An 11,316-nucleotide genomic window follows, 5' to 3' on the forward strand; every position below is an offset into this window, starting at 1 on the left:
GCAAACTTTATGAGATTCAACCATCCAGATTCTCACACTCAGAAGATTTAGGGAAGAAACTACTAGATCTAAAGATAAATAACATAAAGGTTGGATCTTGGGGACTAGAAATGGTCAAGAAACATGCTCAAGGTTGGCGAGAAGATTTGATTGTGGGAACCAAGCTTAAAGATGCCTACTTCTTCTTCAAAATATCACGAAAACACACAAGAACTCAAAGATTAGCGATTGAGGCTATAGTTTCCTTTTTGGAGGCTGAGGGGGAGTGAATGAGGTTGAGGGTGGGCAACCCTAGCCATCACATTCCCTTAAATAGGGGATCAAACCCCAAATTCCATCACCACGTCGTGGCCACCAGAAATCCCACTTCAATTTATTATAATTACTTAAAAATGAACATATCCGAAACTTGATGTTAGATTTTAAAATTCAAATGAATCAAGATATGTACTGGATTTAAATTTTAAAAGTTGAAATAAGTTATATGGTAATTGATTTGAAATAAATTATATTTCTATTTTTCATCATATTTTAGTATTGTATTATTATATTTTATCAATGTAGTTTGATTTTCTAAGTTGTCAACTTGTTTAATACACGAGTCTCTAACCTAATATGTATGTGTGTGTGTGTATATATATATATATATATATATATATATCCTCTATCCTAATAAATAAGTACAAAATCGCCACGTGTCACTCTCCTAGCAGCCCCAAATCGTGTTTTCCCAGCCATTGCTTCTTTGAAAAATAGAGATATCTCCTACTAATCAACAATTCAGTTACCCTATTATCCCTGCATTCAAATTCAATTTCAAATACATTATAAATATATCAAATATCTAAAGCAATAAAATCAACAATATCCCCTATAATTAGCAATAAATTTGAATTCATTAATATTTTACCAAATTTACAACAATCATAATAGGAATGATATCATGATTACAATATTATCTTCACCTATTCATTGCACCTATAAATATCGAACCCGTAAATTTGTTTCCAACATTTTTCTTCTTTCTCATTTGATTCAAATTTTCTTCTTCATCTGTGCAATTCTGGTAAAGCATCCTTAAAATAACTATGCCGATTTTTTATATGTTTATTATTTTTCCTTATTTTGATTATTATAAAATCATAACCAAATGCCTTGCTATTTGCGTATCATCCTTGTCTACAAGAGTATGCGTCTTCAAACAGTTATCACATGTTTTCTTGCAGCTTAAAGGATTAAAATTTTCTCCAAAATGAACACGTTGTAGAAAACGTCGACAATCAACTTCATTCTCACAATAGCTGACTTGAGGTAAATAACAAGTGGTTATATTTTATAGATGGTATTGTTTGTATGCTGATATGAATACATCAGAGTTAATTAAATAAATATCAAAATTACCATGCGCAAATGGTTCTCTGTATTTGTTTCCAGTACTCTTCCAGAATTTAAACTACTTGCATGAGATGCAAAAGAGCTTTGCTCCATGGATCCATGACTAAGCATGTGTTTGACCCGAATCTTCAAAAAAGTTTAAAAGATATTGAGAAAACGAAATGAAAATGAGGGAAAGTTTCTAGAAAGTGAAGCCTTGTTTTCTCTATTAAGTCATTCTTTATGCATAACAACAAATTGATAATGACTTACATAATTACTATAACTGTAATACAATATGCAAGAAGAATGCTGCCCATCTCTACCTGTACGCCCACATTCCTACAACAAAAGTATTCCATGAAAAATCTACAAGTTATAGAAATATCATTTAAATACATAGATTTTTTTTAAGTGAAATGTGATCATAAAGGGTACCTGATGGTAGCCTTCAATGGATTTAGGAAGAGAATGTTGAATGAAAAACCGAACATCTGATTTATTTATACCTGAAACAATCATGTTTTATAACATTATTATTAATTACTTTTATAACAAGACTAGATCACATGCCATAATCCATACCTATTCCAAATGCCATAGTTGCACATATGATATTAACCTCATCTTTACTCCACATCTTTTGGAAAGATGCACGTTCATCTGGATCCATACTAGCATGGTAAAATGCAGCTTTGTGCCAAAATCCCTGAAAGAAAAGTAACACCATAAAAAACCCTAAACGTCACAACTCACAAGTGGCTTTATCAATAAACAAAGAGAAAGACAACATAACACATAAGAAGAAACCTGCAACTTTTTAGCAACTTTCTCAGAGTCCATCCTTGAAAGACAATAAATGATTCCACATTCATCAAAATGATTGTCCTTAATGAACTTGTCAATATCTTCCATACATTTTTCCGTTTTGGGTATAACTGAAAACCTGAAGGATTGACATTTTAATAGGTCAACACATTGAAAATCCCATTATAATTACATTAAACCCATACCTTAAATTTGGGCGGTTGAAACTTTGCCTGAAAATAATACAATCAACAAGTCCAAGAGCCTGCACAACATCCTCTTTGAAACTGGCTATAGCAATATCAGTTAATACCAACAGGGGTATATTCGAAAACTTTTGTTTCAAAATACCAAGACTCTGTACATACTTTATAGCAACATTGTTATATAAGAACCTAAAGAAAAACTACAATGTTTTGAACAAATTTGTATGTTATAATAATTAATAACCTGGTAATATGGTCTTAAATCATGTCCCCATTGGCTTACACAATGTGTTTCATCAATCACAATTCTATCTAGCAATTCTCGTGCATACAAGTTCTCTAATTGTCTCAATAAAGCATCACTTCTGCATCCTCTTGTGTGACATCTTCAGATTCAGAGAAACAAGAGGTGAGATTACCAATGTGACACCTGGACGTATAAAATCATAACCAAGGATTAAACAATAACAATTCAAGATTCAATTTTGAAATACAATCAAAATTCAAATAATAAATACAGGGAGTACATTTAATCACATCTTCTACAAAAACGAAATTAGTAATTTTTCCTCTTCTTCATCGTCGCCCTATCTTCATCATTGAAATCCAACAACTAACATATTCCAAAATCAGACCACAAGGACGCCATTTTTCTTTCATAACTTTAGCAACAGACTAAAATCGGTCTACTATCTATTACAAAATTGGACTTGTATTCCTTCCGATTTTGGATTTCAGCCCTGTATTTATTTCCGATTATTCTGTTAAGAAGTGGAGGTAGTGGCGTGGCTATGTTGTAAGGCTGCTACGAAGCCGATGAGATCTCCGATTACAAGAGATCAGTACTTTGAAATGTAGAAATCGAATACATCATTTGGTGTATGCAATTTCAGAAAGAAAAAAATAGAAACGATACTTTGAGTCTACAATGTCGGGCGGAAGAATGAATGTTTTTAGGGTTAAACTTATTTAGGGCTGAATTGTAATTTACAATAAATATATATAAATAGTAGATTTTAAAGTACGTTAATATTTTTTTTCGCTTTTAAACAATTTTAATTTTAATTTCATAATAAATTTCGAATACATATTTTTTTTAATCGTATTTATGATCACTAGTCACTATATGAAACTAACTTTTTATATGATATATAAATAACATTGTAATTAACAAAAATATCAAAAAATATTGTGAATAGTGTTATATGGACTTTTTGTTTTTTGGACTAAGTTACTATTTTTATTATTAATATTTTTATTATACGTTCGAGGCATTTTGTACATACCAAAACATATAATCTATATCTTTTTGTTAGTGCTTACTAAGTAAATTTTTATCCATATATATAAATATAATTTTCATAATGTATATCATACAATTTTTAATCGAATTTCTTATTTCAATTATAATATATTGTTTCTTTTTAAAATTTCAAATGTCATTCCTTACAAAGATATAATTATATATATTTTCTCTTTTTCACATCGTGATTATTATTTAAAAAATGTCTACAAGGATGATGGATAAATGAATTCTCATTACCATTGTATAACATATTATGTTTAAGATTTATATCTTTTAAACTTTTCGATACAACATAAATTTGATAATTTGATGAATAAGACTTTTAATGTTGTGGACAAATGATTATTTAAAAATTTAAGTGTTATGTTTATTTTACTTATCAATTAATTAAACATTACTTACAATCAAGACTCCGGTGCATTTTTCTTACAATTATTTTTTTTATCTATATAAAAGTTTAAATCATACCGATCGTGATTTCCACGAGTTATAATTACGTATTGTATTTTCTTTATGTTAATTTCATTACACACATTGATAATGCATCATCTGTGTATGTTCAATGAGAATACTGCACCAAAAATAAAGATTTTAAAAATCTCCAATTCTAATTTAAATACTTATCTTTTACTGTATAATTAAATACTTACAAATCATAAAGTTATTGAAAAATGCAATATTACAATTCATAAATTTTCTAAATTAATGAAATTTTATTTTATTATATAATTAATTTTTAGATTCAATTAAAAATCAACACCAGTGACTTCTACGGGTTTTAACCTAATATATCTCTCTATATATATATATATATATATATATATATATATATATATATATATATATATATATATATATATATATATATATATATATATATATATATATATATATATATATATATATATATACACACACACACCTAAATTTTAGGATTTTAGAATTAAACCCTAAAATAATTTGATCAATAATACATCCTATTTCACCTATATTTTTCTAAAGACATGTGATGCTTATACCTTGATTATAAATTTGATCATAAGATGAAATTAGTTTTTATTTATTGAACTCGTCTAAATTTGAAGCCTGCATATGAATACAAGGTAGCAAAAAAGTCATATGATTTGATCTAATTGTTCTTTTACCAAATGATGCATTATATATTAATCAAGAAAATGATAACGTCCTTTTGACTTGATTTATGATAAGAAAACACTTACATAATACCAAATCGTGTAAGACATTAAATAAAACTAATTTAAAAATAAAGGGATCTAAAAGCATGCTAATTTGTCTACCGTTAACGACAAGAGAATAATTATTTAGTATATAAACAAGACAATTTGATGAGATTTAACAATAATGTAAAAGAAACAAAGGAGAAGTCAACTTTATATGATTTAGGAATTTAAATATATTTATTTTTATATTAAATGTCACGGTAGTATAAAGAATCTTTTATTATCATCGGTGAATACTTGAACCATTGGTTGAAAGTTTCGAATGTAAAAAATGGAATAGCTAGACTGATAGATGTATATTGTGTAAGTCCACGTTTAATAGTTAATACATTCGGAAATTGTTTGCAACGTATGCAAACATACATTGTTTTCCTAAAATGCCAGAAAACAATTACTATCTCTATTGGTTCCGGACAAATTGCTCTAATGAATGACGATGTCAAATACACGTGAGGTGATTCTAAACATTTGACGGTAATTCTAGAAGCAATAGCATCGCAAGTTCTATGGATTTGGCATGCATTATTTGGTGTTTTAATACGCAACAGTGGTATCAAAGTTGTTGATCAATCGTTGATATTCAACGATATCTATAATGAAACTGCACAAGAGTATCTGTTTAAAGTGAATAAAGCATCATACAAGCATGAGTATTTTCTTGTTGACATGATATATCTTAAGTATTTTATATTTTTAAATCATAGACATGTCTTAATGATGAAAAGCAAATAAAACTTAAGGTAACTCAAGAAGGAGTTAGGAAAGATTTGAAACGAGAATTTTGTCTTATTAAGAAACGCTCATGCATAACCAATAACTCAACACGTTTATGAGTGCAAAGAAAATAAGAGATATAGGGCGTGTTCGGCAAAACTAGCTGGTAGTGGGTAGCTTGTAGCAGGTAGCGGGTAGCTTGTAGCTTGTAGCGTTTTGATTAAATTAAACGCTAGAAGTTTGTAGTGTCAAACGAGGTTTTTTGTTTTAAACGGAGCATTTTGTCAAACGCTAGAAGCTAGAAGCTCTCAAATGCTCTGTACCGAACACGCTTGTAATATATGCACACATCATATTATATAATATCAAGTCATTCGAAAAGAAAACACATAATATAATTTTATGAGACGGAAAAGTCAGATATGTCACTATGATGAAACCAAAATGTTACCAAAATTTTACCAACCTATGAATAAATAAAAGTTGGTAACCTAAAATACATGGTAGCATAATAAGAGTACACAAAGCATAACAATCTTCACATTTATTTGATGGAACATATTTACGTAACTGAACTATATGTTGACGACGAATATGTATCATTCAACCAAAAATTAAAGGTTGAAGTTCTAATACAAACAAAAATATGTATATTTTAAAATAAAGTAGTAAGTGTGTTCTAAAGATTTAATAATATAACATAGCATAATCCAATAAATCTCATTTTCTTAGAATAAAACGTCAGAACATTCTCAAAATCATGGAATTATCAACTGTTTGATTTCTAAATTTTAAAATTAATTTGAATATGTTTAGGCTAAACAAGCAATTAAAATCAATAATCAATCATATATCATCGTTTTAAATAATGACATAATCAAATTTTCATAACAGTGAATTGGGTATCTTGCTCATTACTTTTTTGTGCATTTATTTCTCTTCGTTGTCATCTTTTGGGGTTTTGGATGAGAACTATATTATTTGATTAGACGTCACGTTTACATATCTACATCCAATTGATTTAAAAATAATAAATATTATAAATTTCTCTAATGACTGAAAAATGATAACTTTATGTCCCTTTGCATCTCGTGGTATATCATATAAATAGCACATTGTTGACTATGGAATATGGATATGACAAATACATATTACGGAAACCAATAAATCGAAATTATGTTTGGTAGTATGTTAATGATATCATATGATAATACAATCCCAAACAATTTAATATATATATATATATATATATATATATATATATATATATATATATATATATATATATATATATATATATATATATATACTAGCCATTTACCCGCGCAAAGCGGCGGACGATAAATAGTTTGTTTCGACAATTAATTTCTTTTCCATTGAGAACGATTATTTTCAATTCAATCATTAGTTTGTTTTATGAAACATGTCATATTAAAAATAAAGAAAATTCATGAAATGACCAAATTATAGGGTGTTCAGTATTTTTTGGATGAAAAAAGATCTGGTCAAAATCTTGGAAGAGAAGATTTATAGGAGTTTGTTTAAATTTTAATATTATTTTATTAGTGATTAGTTGTACAATTAACTTAATGATTTGGACGTCTTAAAAAAATATTATTATTTTATTCAATCTATTTTTAGAAATATTGAGATTTGTTTTATAAGATAGTATATATATATATATATATATATATATATATATATATATATATATATATATATATATATAGGTTCAGGTTCATTTGACACCATGCTAATTCTGTGAGACCGTGAGACCAAATCTAAAAATAATTTTAAATGCAAAATAAAAGGAAAAATCCAAAATTTCTTTTTTTAATTTATTTAACTAAAATAAATAAAAAATAATAAAAAAATTGCCATTTTTTTTAAATACGTGAAATATTCTAATAGAATATTACACTGTACATATTCTAATATGATTTTTAGAATGTTTAGAATATTCTACTAGATTTGCCAGATATGTAGAATATTCTAAATATTCTACTAAAATATGTAAAAAAATATATATTTTTTGTATTTATTTTTTTATTTATTTTGGTATTTTTTTATTTTTTTTTGAAAAATATATATTCCGAAAATAATATTGGAAAAAAAAATCGAAAATTTTCAATTATTTTGCATTTTAAAAATGTTTTCGTTTTATCTAATAAATGAATGGCTAGGATTGCGTCTCACGGTCTCACAAAATTAGGCCGTCTCACATGAACCTAACCCTAGTTGCGTTTCAGTGTGTACGCCCCGCGTACCAAGGAGGGTACGCCCAACGTACTCCCCCTGATTGGACCTTAATATTGGTCCTTTGAGTTTGGGCCGTTTGTGGGTAGTTGGTTGTTGGGCTAAGTTTGGAATTTGTGGATAGAGTATTTTTGGGCCCAATTATTGTTATGGACATTGGATCTAGGCCCATTTGGTGAGGTGGGCCCAATTTGGTAAATTGGGCCAATATTGGACTTTGTATAAGATTTGGACTTTGGTCTTGGCCCGATAAATGGATGTATGTTTGGCCTAATGTGTATTTGTGCTATGTGGGCTAGTTCGGGATTGGCGGCGAGTTGGTGATTCGAGAGTCAGCTTCTTCAGTTCAGAGTATCAGCTTTCGCGATGTGAGTTATCCTCACTATATCGACAGGATCTAAGGCACCAAGGCCGGCCCTTTATCGGATTGAGATTCGAGGTATTTGTTGTTATGTTATTGCTTTGATATGTCTGCATCCTGGTAGCTAGGATGGTATATGTTAGAGACCTGGTTAAGGTCGGTTTCCTGATAAGTAGGGTGATGCTATGCTAGTGACCAGTTAGGTCGGTATCCTGGTTAGGATGATGATATGTTATGTGATCTGCTTGATCGGCTTGCTGACTATGAACTGTTATTTGATTGTATGTTATGTGCACATGGTTGTTTGGACTGGAGTTGGGTTGAGGCGGTCCTGCTTTGTGCTGTAGGCCAAGATACCCAGGGCGGACCGGTTGTTCCGAAGGCCCAACGAGCGGTCCGGATAGGCTGTAGGCCCCACGAGAGCGGACCAGACGTACCGAGGCTCGGAGAGTGGATCAGGCCGACTGAAGGCCCGGTGCGGGCGGACCAGTCATATTGTAGACTCAGAGTGTGGACCAGGTGGGTTGAAGGCCCGGTGCGGGCGGACCAACCACACTGCAGACTCGAAGGATATGACTAGACTCGGAGGGTGGACCCGGTGGACTGAAGGCCCGATACGGCGGACCAGTCACACAGTAGACCCGATATGCATGGTTGTTCTATGTTCTGTTATGTTATGTATGCTATTTATGTTATGGGTCGAAAGGCACTATGTTATGGGTCAGAAGGCATTATGATTTGGACCGGAAGGTCGTAGCCTGGAAGGGCGTATATGTGGTTGGTATTTTGGGGGTATCTCACTAAGGTTTCGGGCTTACAGTTGTGGTTTAATGTTTTTTAAGTTCTTCAGGAGACCGTGGCAAGGCGAAGGCGTGATCGTACCGCTCCTCGTATTTATGTTTTATGTTATGGTTCTGGGAATAATCTGATAATAAATGTATTGAAAACCTTTTTGTAATAACATTATTAAAATGGGTTGTTTTTGAAAAGTTTAAATTTTGTTGAAATTTTTGGTCGTTACAAGTTGGTATCAGAGCCTTGGTTTGAGTGAATTGGAGGAACATTCGTGTGAATCCAGTCTCAAATCAAGGAGAGTTTTTAAAAGAGAAATTAAAATGGTTTTCAAATTAAGTAAAAAAAGGACGCAGAGGTACGATCAGCCGGAGCCAGTAAGTAACCCCAAAATACCATACATGATATTTGTTTTCGAGCTTTGATAGAACAACATGCTAGTACTAGGCTAGGGATCTTCAGGATTTCATGAAAATGTTGCCTGTTTTATGATGCCTACTAGCCTAGGGTTTCCCTCGGTATGAGATTTCCAGTGTTCCTCTAGGAGTGAGGATTGAGCGCTTGCTTTGTATATTTATCACTAGGGTGTTGTGGTAGTACTTCATACGAATATGGGTAGGTGTGCAAGGTAGTATGGGCCCGTACTACTGAAAGCACAGGACCCATACGCGTATCAGGGAAACCATGACCTCTAGGGTTGGGTTGAGAGTTGGTCCCCGGGGTAGTGGGAAGTGTCTGAGATTTTGTGGTTTATTTTCAGTATGGAGATTTTGAGGCATGCTGGGAGTGGATCCGGGTCAGGATCGGGAGCAGGAGAGGGAGTTCCGGGCGGGTCAGTACCACCCGAGGTTATCAGTCAGATGAGCACGTGTGAGTTGGATACGAGGATTCGTGAGATCCTGCATGATGAGGTTGCTGCGTTGTTAAGAGCCGTGTTGTCGGAACTGTTTGGGTCGATCAAGACCGCCATGATGGAGTATTTTGATGAGTGCTATGCGACTCTTACTGAGACAGCTGCCGCGGCGGCTACAGCGGCTGTAGCAGCAGCAGGGGGAGGAGTTGGTAGAGGTTTTTAGTATCGGGATTTCGATAATACGAAGCCTCCCACCTTTGATGGAGTTCAGGACCCGATCGTTGCTATGAGATGGTTATCGGACGTGGAGGGGTGTTTCTTCACGTGTTCATGCCCTGCTGATAAGAGGGTGAGGTGTGCTCTAAACCTGTTAAGGCTCGGGGCAAAGGATTGGTGGAGATTGACCACGGAATCATATTCGGATGCGCAGAGGGCTGCAGTTTCATGGGATCAGTTCAGAGAGATGTTCAACACTCGTTATGTTCCGCAGGTCGAGAGGGAGAGATTGGCTTAGGAGTTCCTTGAGCTGAAGCAGGATTCGGAGTCGGTGACGGAGATCACCAGGATGTTTACTGAGAGGGCGATGTTTTTCCCTGAGTTCGCTTCGGAGCAGGCTCAGATGTCCTGATATTTAAGTATGCTAAAGAGAGATAGCAGACAGTTTGTATCCGCATAGAGGTGCGAGACCTTGTTAGAGTTTCAGGAGGCCGCCGGGCGGCAGGAGTTGGAGATTGAGTTGCAGTTGCGTGAGCTGAGGCAAGCTCCGGTGCAGTCGCAGCCGGCGTCGAAACGGTCCAAGACCGTTGATTCCAGGGTGGGAGATCAAGGCAGCCACGTTTGTGGGAAGTGTGGGAGTGGTCACACTGGAGTTTTTAGGTCCGGTGGTGCATGCCGCAAGTGCGGAAAGGAGGGGCACTATGCGAGGGATTGTCAGCAGGCAGTTTCGGGTCGGGATTTGAGGATTTGTTGTCATTGTCATCAGGTTGGGCACTTGAGGGTCAACTGTCCACAGCTTGCTGCGGGACCGGTGCGTGCTCCAGCACCGGCCACTTTGAGGATCACAGGTGGAGGTCAGGGTGGAGCGCAGCCCCCAAGGGCTTAGGATCGTGCTTTTCAGCCTACAGCAGAGAAGGTCAGAGCAGTACCGGATGCAGCTGCGGGTATGTTCCTTTCTTGATATCTTGTTATCTTGTGATTATTGTGGAAGTATTATTATCTGTTAGTCTCATTGTGTGGTTTTTCGTTTTGGTATCCATTGTTCCTTGAGGGTTTGGTATGGTTATGGGTTAGAGTTGGGGTTTTCGTTGGTTATCATTCATGAGGGTTATTAGTGGAAATATGGCGTTGGTTTGAATGTCGGGTAGCATCTGCAGTCCGAGGAGTAGTTAGCTGAAGATTGAGTTTCT

Source organism: Lactuca saligna, chromosome 5, assembly GCF_052625555.1.
Source record: "Lactuca saligna cultivar CGN05327 chromosome 5, ASM5262555v1, whole genome shotgun sequence".
Lineage (NCBI taxonomy): Eukaryota > Viridiplantae > Streptophyta > Magnoliopsida > Asterales > Asteraceae > Lactuca > Lactuca saligna.